The sequence below is a fragment of the Lolium perenne genome, chromosome 6 (assembly GCF_019359855.2).
Source record: "Lolium perenne isolate Kyuss_39 chromosome 6, Kyuss_2.0, whole genome shotgun sequence".
Lineage (NCBI taxonomy): Eukaryota > Viridiplantae > Streptophyta > Magnoliopsida > Poales > Poaceae > Lolium > Lolium perenne.
This window is the reverse complement of record NC_067249.2, coordinates 260,641,386-260,654,859: the sequence shown is the minus strand read 5'-3', so window position 1 is coordinate 260,654,859 and position 13,474 is coordinate 260,641,386. Positions and strand designations below refer to the sequence as shown.

The window sequence follows — 13,474 nt, the reverse complement described above, 5'->3', positions numbered from 1 at the left end:
CACGCACGTCGAAATTGATCACATATCTTGCTTTGGGATTAGGATATAAATGAACTGAAGATTCACACTGCAGATTCATAAGGAGAACAACGTCGTCGGACCCAACAATGTCGCCCCACCAAACAACCGCTCTGGGATGGGAGAGAGGCCTTGTCCCACGAAAGCCACAACCTCAGGTCAAGAAGGCGCCGTTCCCAGTGCATATGCATAACGTAGCGGCGGTGACCAGCAGCGCCCTGCGGCGCCGCGCACCAGTACATTAGCCCTCGCCTCGCTCCATGGGGCTTGGAAGTGCGGGGTACTGACTACTGAGGCCTTGTTTGGCACTGGGATATTCGGGGGGATTCGCGGGGATTATCCCGGCCCAACTCCAAATCCCCGCTTTTCCCTGAGTAGTCCTTTGGTACTGGTGTTTTGGGGCAAAAAATCCCATGTCATCCCCGGTCATCCCCGTCCCCAATCCACTTTTTGCCTAAGATTAAATCCACGCCCCTAGCCTCGCGTTATCCCCGTCCCCATCTTTCCCCGTCCAAATTCTCGAGAGAGCTTCTCGCTAGCGACCGGCGACGAGTAGAACGGCGTCGAGCGGAGCGGCTGCGGGAGGGGAGGGAGAGGCGGAGCATCTTACCCACGGGAGGGGATGGATCCTGCCTAGCCGCTCCTCATCAGATCGCCGCCGTTCTTGGAGTCCGACCGGCGCCGCCATCTACTGCGGTTCCTCTCCGGTAACCTCCCTTCTCTCGCCCTTTCTCTTCTACTCCCGTCTCACAGCCGCGTGCCCGCACCACATCCATCACGTCTCGCGCACCAACCTCCTACAGTCCGTCGCGAGATCTAGGCCTACTGCGTCGCCCATCGTGCGATGCGCTCCTCTGTCTCCTTCGGGAACGACCACACCGCTGGGCTGACCGAGGTACGTACTGTGGTGCAGCATGATGCACACGTCGCCGGTTCACTCGTACCCCAGCGGCGTTCACCTCCAGCTAGCCTGCGCTGGACGCTCCTGGGCAACCAAGCAGGTGGATGGATGCAGGGCAGCTGTTGGTGCACGCGAGCGAGCTAGCTAGATGTTGTGCGAGCAAGCAGGTGGATGGATACGAAGAACTAGCTACATGATGTGGTTGCATTCATTTTTCTTAGGAAACGTTTTTGCTAATTGCTCTTTGTCAAGTGCTAGCTAGCTAGCTGTACCAAAGGGAGAAACAGAGAGCTATAATTGAGATGAATTTGTGGATGATGTTAATTTTATATATGTTAACAAAGGGCTGAAGCTTCTGAATATATATTTTCTTTCATCCTATTAGTTCTCAATTTGATTCTACTGAAGACAACATGGCCACACCTGAAGAAGTAGTGCATATATAGAGTCTGCATCTGGTGTATTAGCCAGCCAGTGAATGAATGTATAGAAAAAAAATTATAAGTTCGTACTCATTTGGAAGATTTTTCATTCCTATTATTTATCAGAAGTGTGTCTAGCAGAAAGTCCTATCTTCACATGTCCAGGAGAGAGTCATATCTTCACATTCTTCACATGTCTAGAAAACTAGAAACATACACAAATGTTGTATGTATATGCTTTTCTAAAACTGGGTCCTTGCACTACTAGGCATACTGTTAAGACTTAAGACTTCAATGATAGACTGATATTTGCTGCCTCCTTTTCTAATGTGTGATACATGAATGGTTCAGTTTGGCAGGTAATTGCACAACAGGGAAGAAGATTTTCAGTCCAGATGAAGTAGTTGGATGGATTCAGTGTAGCTTCAGTTCAGAACGTACATGTCGCTCACATGCCAGCAAAAAGAAAACGCATCTAGCCGCCGCCTCCCCCTAACCTCCCGGGTCGCCCCCGCCTGGGCGATCCCGGAGGAACCACGCCGCCGCCTCCAGTCCGCCCCTCGCCGGCCCTGCCTGGCCGCTGCCGCTGCCCTCGCCGGCGGCGGTGGCGGCACCCTTCTCGCCAAAAGCGGAGGCCAGGGGAGGGCCCGTACGGCTTTGCATCTGGGCGGGGGCGCAAGGTGTCGGCGGGCTTGGGTGATCTGCAGAGGAGGGCTGCGGTGGGCAGCGCGGAGGTGTGGCGGCCGGCGGTGGTCTACGGCGGCAGTGAGGTTCCGGTGGCAGCGGCGGCTTGATCTAAGCCGGGTCGGCTGCTTGGGCCGTTCCCACCAAGCCTGTAGCCGAGCAGGTTGCCTTCCTCGATCGCGGCACGTCGTCTCCTCCTCTGCTGCCGGCCGATGGCGTGGGGGCTGTTGGCGCGGCTGCTTTGAATAAAGGTGGTTGTTCTAGGGTTCCTCTTGCGCGAAGATGAAGATCTGCCTGAGTGTGTCCTTCTTTGATCTGGCCGGAGAGTTGAGTTCCGGAAGGGGTTGACATTAGGAGTGCGGGTTAATTTCTCTAGAACCAAAGGGTTAAACTGCAAACGACAGGATTGAGGCTTAATAGTAAAGATTATACATTGTTTAAATGCTCATGCACATGAAGTGGAGCATCCAGGCTGTTTATATGTTGACTATATGAATTGTTGAAATCGTGTGAATTTGAATTTCATAATTCTCATAGTGATCAAAGACTAAATAGATAAATAAAGCAAAATTTTGAGGGGTTTCTGATGGTCGTGGTTAGTTTGGTTAACCTGAATTTTGGTGTTTATAGATCGTTCGTTATCTGGAAATCTTATCTATAAACACGGTTGAAATCAAACATACTCCAACAACATAAATAGTCCTTAAACTCTAACCTCCAACAATTCTTTCTTCGCTAAAGAACATCGAACAATTATTGTGAACATCACCAGATCGATGAAGAGAGGTTAGGCTAGGTTAGTGCAGTTCTTACAAAGTTACCAGTACTCCCTCTATTCGGATTTAATTGATTTCAACAAAAATATGACACTAGTAGAAAAAGACTTATAGATGAGATCTTATTTCTCTGACGCACCAGCTACGTATGCGCCACATAAATTGTTTCTGTGGCGCACCGTGCATGGTGCGCACAAAAATAGCTTTTTTTCGACGCACCACAAGCCCATGCACCACAGAAATAAGGTGGGGCCCACACCCGCGCACGTGGTCCTGTGCGCCACAGAATTAAGAGATTCTGTGGCGCACCTTGCCTGGTGCGCCATAGAAATAAGACATTTCTGTGGCGCACATGAGTTCCATGCGCCACAGAAGTTTTTTTGGCTCCCCACGCAACTCCACCCCCGTGGATCGCTTTTTTACCTCTATAAAAAATAAAAGAAATAGATAGAAATTTCAAAAAATAAAATCCTTCGAGATGCCCATGTAATATGTCATCTAGTACCAGTGAAAATGAACAAACATGAATTTCGAATTTTTTGAAAAATTGCGTTGCAAAATCATCAAAATGGATTCCTGGTTGCATACAAACTCGAAAAAAGGCACAATATATCAAAATGACCTGGAGAAAATTCTACATTCGAATTCAAAAATAGGAAAAAGTTACGGCAAAATATAAAAAATTTGCTGCAAAATAGAAAATTCGAAAAAAAATTGTGGCGCACCAAGTGCCCATGCGTCACAGAATTAAGCTCCAAAATTTGAATTTTCTGCCGCCCTCGTCCACTTCTCCTCACTTCTCCTCCACTTCTCCTCATTTCTCCTCACTTCTCCTCCACTTCTCCTCCTCCACTTCCCCTCCTCCTCTCCTCCACCACCACCACCACCTCCTCCGGTCGGCCTCCTCCTCCTCCTACTCCAGCGACCACCTCCTCCGGCCGACCTCCTCCTCCTCCTACTCCGGCGACCACCTCCTCCTCCTACTCCGGCGACCACCTCCTCCAACCTCCTCCGGCGACCACCACCTTCTCCTCCTCCTCAAGCGACCACCTCCTCCTCCTCCACCACCACATCCTCCTCCTCCACCACCACCACCTCCTCCTCCTCCTCCTCCACCACCACCACCACCACCTCCGGCCGGCCTCCTCCTCCACCCACCCACCCACCCACCCACCCCCGGTGACCTTCCCAGCGAAATTTCAAACAAATTTTTTAAAAAAATATTGGTGACCCCAGATCTAGATCTAGATCTAGATTTGGCCACCATTTTTTTGAATTTCAAAAAAAAAAACTGTGGCGCACCACCGCCTGTGCGCCACAGAAATAAGACTTTCTCTTTCTGTGACGCACCGACTTTCTGTGGCGCATGGGCAGGTGCGCCACATAATTCTTATTTTTATGGCGAGAATTCTGTGGCGCACCGCCCATACGCCATAGAATAGCTATTTTGGTGCGCCACTAATGAGCCTTTTCCTACTAGTGTGATTTGTTCATTGTTCTTGTCTCCCACGTATTGACTAAACCGGAGGAAGCATATGATAGGCTAGCATAAATGGTGTAGCTTGTTGGAGCATATGATAGGCTAGCATAAATGGAGCTTTTTTTTTACTCTCCTCTTGAAATAAATACATGGGTAGTGCTATTCTTACATACTTCATCCGTTCCAAAATAATTGTCGCAGCTTAGTGTACATACGGATATAAAATGTAACAATTATTTTGGAACGGGGGCAGTAGCTTGTTGGATCATGCATCCGGTTGAGTGGAAGACAATGGTTGATGGCTGTGATCAGGAGGTAGCGAAGGGCCGTCGTGGTTTTGCGGTTTTGCCTCGGCGCCATTGTCTGCAGTTTGCGAAGAAGACGTCCAATCAGCAGCCGGGTAGCGAGAGTTGGGCTTGCGGTTCCTCGCGGGTCTCGTGCCTCCTCCGGCCATGCCGTCGATGGCACGCCGGAGAAGCTTCTCCTCGGCGGCGATGTCGCCCATGAGCCGCGTAAGCCTGCAGAGCCGATCCAGAGACTGGTCGTCAGCTTGGTGATCGGCTCCCGCCGCGCCGGCCTGCTCCTCCTCGGCCAAGCCCTGGGTGATGGTGGCTAGCAGGTCGCTCAGCGCCTCGAGACGCTGCATCGCTTCCTCGGGCGTCATGGCGTCGCGGTGCTTGTCCGTGCGTGTTGGCAGTCTGTCTGCTCCGAGGTCGGGACGAGTCGCTGAGATGCCAACAGGCCAACACCAACACGTAGTATTGTTAAAGTACGGAGTATATATACACCAGGAAGGCAGGAAACGGCCGGTTTCGTGGCTGTTCAGGATTCCGATCCGGGCACGAAACAGCAGGAGCACCGATCCCGGTTCAGATTGCATTACGGCTCGCGGCCACTGCCACTCTCTCTCGGACGCGGCCCGCAATGTGTTGGATGCCAGTCCCCGACGTCAACTCCGGCAGAAACACACCAGGTGCTCGACCGGATGCTTCACGTCTTGGATGGATGAAAAGGAGGTGGAGGAAGGGGTTGTACATCAGGTATTCGACGAGGTGTACGTTACTCAACAGGTGAGAGGCCAGCGCCGGTGCAACCATCATACGCGCTAGCTACGTACTGACCGTGACCGCCGCGCGCCCTTGGCAGAATAAGGAGCTATCTCTCGGCGGCATCGATGGCTGTTCGTCATCATGGCTTCATCTGAAGATCCTCTTGTATCTATCCATTTCTAGTTACATGATTGGATCTCTTGTTTATGCAGGTCCAGATATTACACAACTGAAACAAGTGTTATAGAGCTTGGATAACTTTGCTCACAAACGGCTAGCTTTACGAAGTTTTTGAAGTTTGTATCTACAACTGATGGTTGTATGGACGTGGGTGCAGATTGGACATTGAGAATCTTCCCTCGAAAAAACTTGCGCCGGCTTATCTTATATTATATCGAACTGTTTTCATAGCAGGTCAGCGTCCCCTTATCTGAATTCTGAACCTGCATGCAACAGTGTACTGAGCAGAAAATAAGCTGTACAAATCTGATGGAGCAATTGAATTTCGACTTGAACCTGCACGTGTAGAGCTTGATGTAAAGACAAACTACTGCTAATTACAACTTGGCTATTTTTCAGTTTTTTTCCTATCAGAAGTAAACAACTGGCCTGTTCACTGCTGAGTTAACATCAAGTTCCCTGAAACTTGTGCTCACATGTAGCAGTAAGCACATGCTCTTTCACAATTCAAATTCTCTATGTCCATGTATATTATTCTATTTAATCGACTATGGTTAAGTAGTCAATTTCCTAATTTGTAGAATTTATAAATATAGTGTCCCAATTTTAAATCATTCGTACTGTCCCTTTTAAATGTTCTAAAAAATACTATGACACTGAATATGCTTGGGAGAATTTCAATGGTAACGCAGAAGCTTTGTAGATAATGCGTACCACTTGTAACTTTTAAGGTGTGCGATATTTATAGATACTGGCCGATTTAGCAAGAGGCCTACTAGGATATTATTGGTAAGAGTTAGATTGTACAAATTGTTGGGAATGAGCAACTAGTATTCACAGACAATGTGCAGGTAAGCCCCTCATACACTGGGGAATAACAGAAAAGGGACTATACAACTCTAACACCCCCCCTCAAACTCATGGTGGATCAACAACACTGAGTTTGGAGATAAAGAAACCATGCTGTGCTCTCGTCTGGGCCTTCGTGAAGAAGTCAGCAAGCTGAAGCTCTGAAGGCACATAATGACGAGCCATAACCTGATGTTGCACAGCATGACGCACATAGAAGGCATCAACACCGATGTGTTTGGTGAGCTCGTGCTTCACCGGATCACGCGCAATGCTGATGGCACCAGTACTGTCCGATAAGAGCAGAGTCGGAGCGGCAGCAGAAACACCAAAGTCCGCAAGTAACCAGCGTAACCAAGTCACCTCAGCCGTCAAGAGAGCCATCGCTCGCAACTCAACCTCAACACTCGAACGAGAGACTGCAACCTGCTTCTTGGTCTTCCAAGCAATGAGAGAGCCACCAAGAAAGACACAGTAGGTAGAAAGAGACTTGCGATCCTCTGGATCGCTAGCCCAGGTAGCATCTGAGTAGGTCTGAAGCTGTAAGGAGCTGGAGCGAGGAAAGAAAATCCGACGAGAGATAGTGCCACGTGTAGGGATTCGTAGCATAGAAAACAAAAAATTTCCTACCACGAGAACGCAATCCAAGCCAAGATGCAATCTAGAAGATGGGAGCAACGAGGGGATGAACGAGACTAACCCTTGAAGATTTCCAAAGCCTACAAGAGGAGGCTCTCGTTGCTGCGGTAGACGATCACTTGCCGCTTTCAAAAGCGCGTAGAAGATCTTGACGGTGCCACAATCGGGTAGCACCTCCGTACTCGGTCACACGTTCGGTGTTGATGAAGACGACATCCTTCTCCCCGTTCCAGCGGGCAGAGGAAGTAGTAGATCCTCCTCGGAATCCCAGCAGCACGACGGCGTGGTGGCGGTGGTGGTGGAGATCTCCGACAGAGCTTCGCCTAAGCTATGTGGGAGAGAGAGGGAGGAGGGAACCGCTAGGGTTTCTGGGAGAGGGGGCTCTTTGGTGGGTGCGGCCATGGTGGTCTTGGTGTGGCCGGCCAGCCCCTCCCCTCCCCTCTTTATATAGGTGGAAGCCCCAAGGATTAGGTCAAAAGTCTCCGAATAAGACCCCAACATAAACCTTCCATATGACCAAACCTAGGGGGAGTGGGACTCCCCCCTTTCCTTTGGTGGGGTGGCCGGCCATCATGGGGAGGAGTCCACTTGGGACTCCTCCTCCCTTAGGTTGGCCGGCCAAGGTGGGTGGAGTCCCTCTGGGACTCCACCTTCCATGCTGATTTCTTCCGAACTCTTCTAGAACCTTCTAGAACCTTCCAGAAAAAATACCGGATCATTTTCAAACCTAGAAAATGACTTCCTATATATGAATCTTATTCTCCGGACCATTCCGAACCTCCTCGTGATGTCCTGGATCCTATCCGAGACTCCGAGCAAAACTTCGAACTCCATTCCATATTTCCATATCTACTTAAACGACATCAAACCTTAAGTGTGTCACCCTACGGTTCGCGAACTATGTAGACATGGTTGAGAACTTTCTCCGACCAATAACCAATAGCGGGATCTGGAGATCCATAATGGCTCCCACATATTCAACGATGACTTTAGTGATCGAATGAACCATTCACATACGATACCGATTCCCTTTGTCACGCGATATTTTACTTGTCCGAGGTTTGATCATCGGTATCTCTATACCTTGTTCAACCTCGTCTCATGACAAGTACTCTTTACTCGTACCGTGATATGTCATCTCTTATGAACCATTTATATGCTTGCAAGATAATTAGACGACATTCCACCGAGAGGGCCCAGAGTATTTGCGTTGCTCAAATCAGAGACAGAATCTGCCAAAACAGAACAGCCAGTAAAGACGAATTTTAAAGAGGTACTTCCGTTCCTCAAATCAGAAAACTCAAAACTAATGAAAGTTGCGTACATATCTAAGAAACACGCACGTAAATTGCCAGATTTTTCTGAGTTACCTACAGAGAAAACAGCCCAGATTCGTGACAGGTAAAAATCTGTTTCTGCGCAGAAATCCAAATCTAGTATCAACCTTCGATTAGAGGCTTCACTTGGCACAACATTGCAATAAAATAAAGATAAGGAGAGGTTGCTACAGTAGTAACAACTTCCAAGACACAAATATAAAACAAAATTGCTGTAGTAAAATAAACACATGGGTTATCTCCCAGGAAGTTCTTTCTTTATAGCCGTTAAGATGGGCTCAGAAATTTTAATGATGCACTCGCAAGAAATAAGAGTTGAAGCAAAAGAGAGCATCAAAAAGCAAATTCAAAACACATTTAAGTCTAACCCGCTTCCTATGCATAGGAATCTTGTAAATAAACAAGTTCATGAAAAGCAAAGTAACAAGCATAGGAAGATAGAACAAGTGTAACTTCAACAATTTCAGCATATAGAGAGGTGTATTAGTACCATGAAAATTTCTACTACCATATTTTCCTCTCTCATAATAATTTTCAGTAGCTTCATGAATAAACTCAACAATACAACTATCACATAAAGCATTCTTTTCATGATCCATAGACACATAATTTTTATCAAGCTCAAAAATAGTGGGATTAAAACTTTCGAACCCACTTTTATCAATAATATAACAAGGTGATTGATCATTCTCAAGAGATATGGGACTCCTAGATAAAGTCAAGAACTCTCCAATCCCATTTTCATTAGTAGTACAATTAATATTATCAAGTAACATAGGACCATCATCTAGAGCTTTATCATAAACATTTGCTACGCAAAACTCTTTAGTACCATGCATTTCGACATCAGGCACAAACAAAGCATTATCATAAGATTTATCAAAGTAGCATGGATTATCATAAATAACAGTAGCATAATTATTCTCACAAGTATTACTCATAGGTACTATTTCAAGAGAATCCACAGGAACATAACATTCAACCTCTTTTGGCAAGCATGGAGGACAATCAAATAGTGTAAGAGATAAAGAGTTACTCTCATTAGAAGGTTGGCATGGGTAGCTAATCCATTCTTCCTCCTTTTGTTCATTACTCTCCTCTTCTTTTTCATCCAATGAGCTTTCAGGTTCATCAATTTCCTCCTCTTTTTCATCCAATGAGCTTTCAGGTTCATCAATTTCTTCTTCCACTGGTTCCTGCAAATTGTGAGTGCATTCTTGTGCATTAATGAGTCTCTCTTTATAATCAATGATATAAGGATTATCAGTGTAACTTTCATTGCAAAAATTAAGGATAGCAGAGACATAATCTTTAAGGTCCTTACAAACAACACAAGTTTCATAATTTTTAGCCATGAAGGATTCTATCTCAGAGGCTCCCATAAATAAGACAAATTGTTCTACCTCTTCTAACCCAAGATGAATATAGTTATTCCAATTATAGTTCTTAATTAAAACTTCTTCACTAAAGCCACATTGAAATTTCAGATGTTTAGTATCCTCTTTAGAGCAACAATTTATATCATGGCGTTTAAGCAAGATTTTAGCAATTGAATTCAATTTTTCTATCACAGCACTCATTACTTTACCCGTTCTTGATTCTCTATAATTATTATAATATTCTATAAGCTCCAAGTAGGTTATGGGTTCTCCCATAACAGCAGTTTTTAATTTTTCGATTTTTCAATTTTTTATGGATTTTGGGGTATATGAGAAAAGTAAAACAAGACAAAAAGAAACTAGACAAAAGTAAACTAAGCAAAATAATACTAGACAGAAATAAACTAAGCACAAATAAACTAGACAAAAGTAAACTAAGCAAAACAAAATAAAATAAAACAAACAGAGAGAGAGGTAGAGTGTACTCCCCAGGTGAACTTATGAGTAGAGCTATGCCTCCCCGGCAACGGCGCCAGAAAACAGTCTTGATAACCCACAAGTATAGGGGATCGCGGCAGTCTTCGAGTGAAGTAAAACCCAAATTTATTGATTCGACACAAGGGGAGGTAAAGAATACTTATAAGCCTTAACAACTGAGTTGTCAATTCAGCTGCACCTGTAAAAGCACTAGTAACAGGGGTGATGTGAATGCAGCAGTAATATGAGAGCAGTAGTAATAGTAGCACAGCAGCGGTAACAGTAACACATGAGCGATGGCACCAGAAAATAGTTGATACTACTTCCAATGACATATAGAACGAGTATATAATGATGAGAGATGGACCGGGGTTCCCAGCGATCTACACTAGTGGCAACTCCCCAATAACAAGTGACAAGTGTTGGGTGAACAAATTACAGTTGGGCAATTGATAGGATTGATAAAGCATTAAGATAGAACATCAATTCATTAATCATGTAGGCATGTTTTCCATATATAGTCATACGTGCTCGCAATGAGAAACTTGTACAGCATCTTTTGTCCTACCAGCCGGTGGCAGCCGGGCCTCAAGGGAATCTACTGGATATTAATGTACTCCTTTTAATAGAGTACCGGAGCAAAGCATTAACACTCCGTGAAAACATGTGATCCTCACATCACCGCCATCCCCTCCGGTTGTCCCAATTTCTGTCACTTCGGGGCCTTTGGTTCCGGACAGCGACATGTGCATACAACTTGTAGATACAATCTAAGCAACAATTATAGAGCTTAAATCTAAGATCATGCCACTCGGGCCCTAGTGACAAGCATTAAGCATAACAAGATTGCAGCAACAATAACTTCACAAACTTTATAGATAGACTAATCATAATGTATCATCCATCGGATCCCAACAAACACAACACCGATTACATCAGATGGATCTCAATCATGTAAGGCAGCTCATGAGATCATTGTATTGAAGTACATGGGATAGAGAGTACCAACTAGCTACTGCTAGAACCCGTAGTCCATGGGGGAACTACTCACGGAGCATGATGGAGGCGATGGCATCGATGGAGATGGCTTCCGGGGGCACTTCCCCGTCCCGGCAGGGTGCCGGAACAGAGACTTCTGTCCCCCGAATTGGAGTTTCGCGATGGCGGCGGCGCCCCTGGAGTCTTTCTGGAGTTTCGTCAAAAGGTATCGAGTTTTTAGGTCGAAAGGGCTTATATAGGCGAAGAGGCGGCGCAGGAGGGGCAAAAGGGTGCCCTCCCCATAGGCCGGCGTGGCCAGAGGCTAGCCCGCGCGGCCCTATGGTGTGGGGGCCCCAGGCCTCCCCTCTAACTCCCCTTCGGTGTCCTGGTCCGTCTCGGTGAATTATGATGTTTGGTCTTCGTTTCGTCGAATTCCGAGAATATTGCCCGAACAACCTTTCTGGAACCAAAAACAGCAGAAAACAGGAACTGGCACTATGGCATCTTGTTAATAGGTTAGTTCCGGAAAACGCATGAAATCATCATAAAGTGCGAGCAAAACATGTAAGTATTGTCATAAAACAAGCATGGAACATCAGAAATTATGGATACGTTGGAGACGTATCATGCACCTATACATCTGACAAGTGTATTAGGTGTGTTGGGGACACAAGAGACTTCTTGCTTTGTGGTTGCAGGGTTGCATGAGAGGGATATCTTTGACCTCTTCCTCCCTGAGTTCGATAAACCTTGGGTGATCCACTTAAGGGAAACTTGCTGCTGTTCTACAAACCTCTGCTCTTGGAGGCCCAACACTGTCTACAAGAATAGAAGCACCCGTAGACATCAAGCACTTTTCTGGCGCCGTTGCCGGGGAACGAAGGAAAGCTACACTATTTCCTCCCTCGTCAACTACGTGCCAGTCCTGGACAGCAAAGCACTTTTCTGGCGCCGTTGCCGGGGAGGAAAGGTAAAAGGTACTCACACTCCGGATCTTGGCTACTAAGCTATTTTCCGGCGCCGTTGTAAGTACTCGAAGCTATTTCCTTTAGATCCTGCAATTGCATCTTTTTGTTTCTTGTTTTACACTAGTTTGGCATAATGGAAAGCAACATGGAGCTTTTTATTCTTTTTCCTGAGTTAAGACATGGATGGTTTGATGCAAAAATTAAAAAACCCATGGAACATATTAGTATGAACACTTTGAATACCATTGTTGCTAATGATATAGAAAGTTCTAAGCTTGGGGAAGCTGGTTTTGATGAGCATGATCTTTTTAGTCCCCCAAGCATTGAGGAGAAAATTTACTTTGATGATACTTTGCCTCCTATTTATGATGATTATAATGATAGTAGTCTTTTGGTGCCACCTGTTATGGAGGATAAATTTGATTATGATTACAATATACCTCCTATATTTGATGATGAGAATAATAATGATAGCTACTTTGTTGAATTTGCTCCCACTACAACTACTAAAATTGATTCTGCTTATGTGGAGAGTAATAATTTTATGCATATAGCTCATGATAAGAATGTTTCATTTGATAGTTATATTGTTGAATTTGCTCATGATGCTACTGAAAGTTATTATGAGAGAGGAAAATATGGTTGTAGAAATTTTCATGTTACTAAAATGCCTCTCTATGTGCTGAAAATTTTGAAGCTACACTTGTTCTATCTTCCTATGCTTGTTACTTTGCTCTTCATGAACTTGTTTATTTACAAGATTCCTTTTCATAGGAAGCATGTTAGGCTTAAATGTGTTTTGAATTTGCCTCTTGATGCTCTCTTTTGCTTCAAATACTATTTCTTGCGAGTGCATCATTAAAACTGTTGAGCCCATCTTAATGGCTATAAAGAAAGCACTTCTTGGAAGATAACCCATGTGTTTATTTTACTACTGCACTCTTGTTTTATATTTGAGTCTTGGAAGTTGTTACTACTGTAGCAACCTCTCCTTATCTTAGATTTATTGCATTGTTGTGCCAAGTAAAGTCTTTGATAGCAAGGTTGATACTAGATTTGGATTACTGCGCAGAAACAGATTTCTTCCTGTCACGAATCTGGGTTGAATTCTCTGTAGGTAACTCAGAAAATTTTGCCAATTTACGTGAGTGATCCTCAGATATGTACGCAACTTTCATTAAATTTGAGCATTTTCATCTGAGCAAGCCTGGTGCCCCTTAAAAATTCGTCTTTACGGACTGTTCTGTTTTGACAGATTCTGCATTTTATTTCGCATTGCCTCTTTTGCTGTGTTGGATGGATTTCTTTGTTCCATTAACCTCCAGTAGCTTTGAGCA

At 45.3% G+C, this 13,474-nt stretch overlaps 1 long non-coding RNA gene across 1 annotated transcript; it reads left to right on the top strand.

Moving 5' to 3' along the window:
• Nucleotides 1–222: 222 nt before the first annotated feature.
• Nucleotides 223–2,553, top strand: LOC127305366 (uncharacterized). Its single transcript, XR_007853880.2, has 2 exons — nucleotides 223–725; nucleotides 1,693–2,553. It is a non-coding gene; the product is annotated as an uncharacterized lncRNA (long non-coding RNA).
• Nucleotides 2,554–13,474: the final 10,921 nt, after the last annotated feature.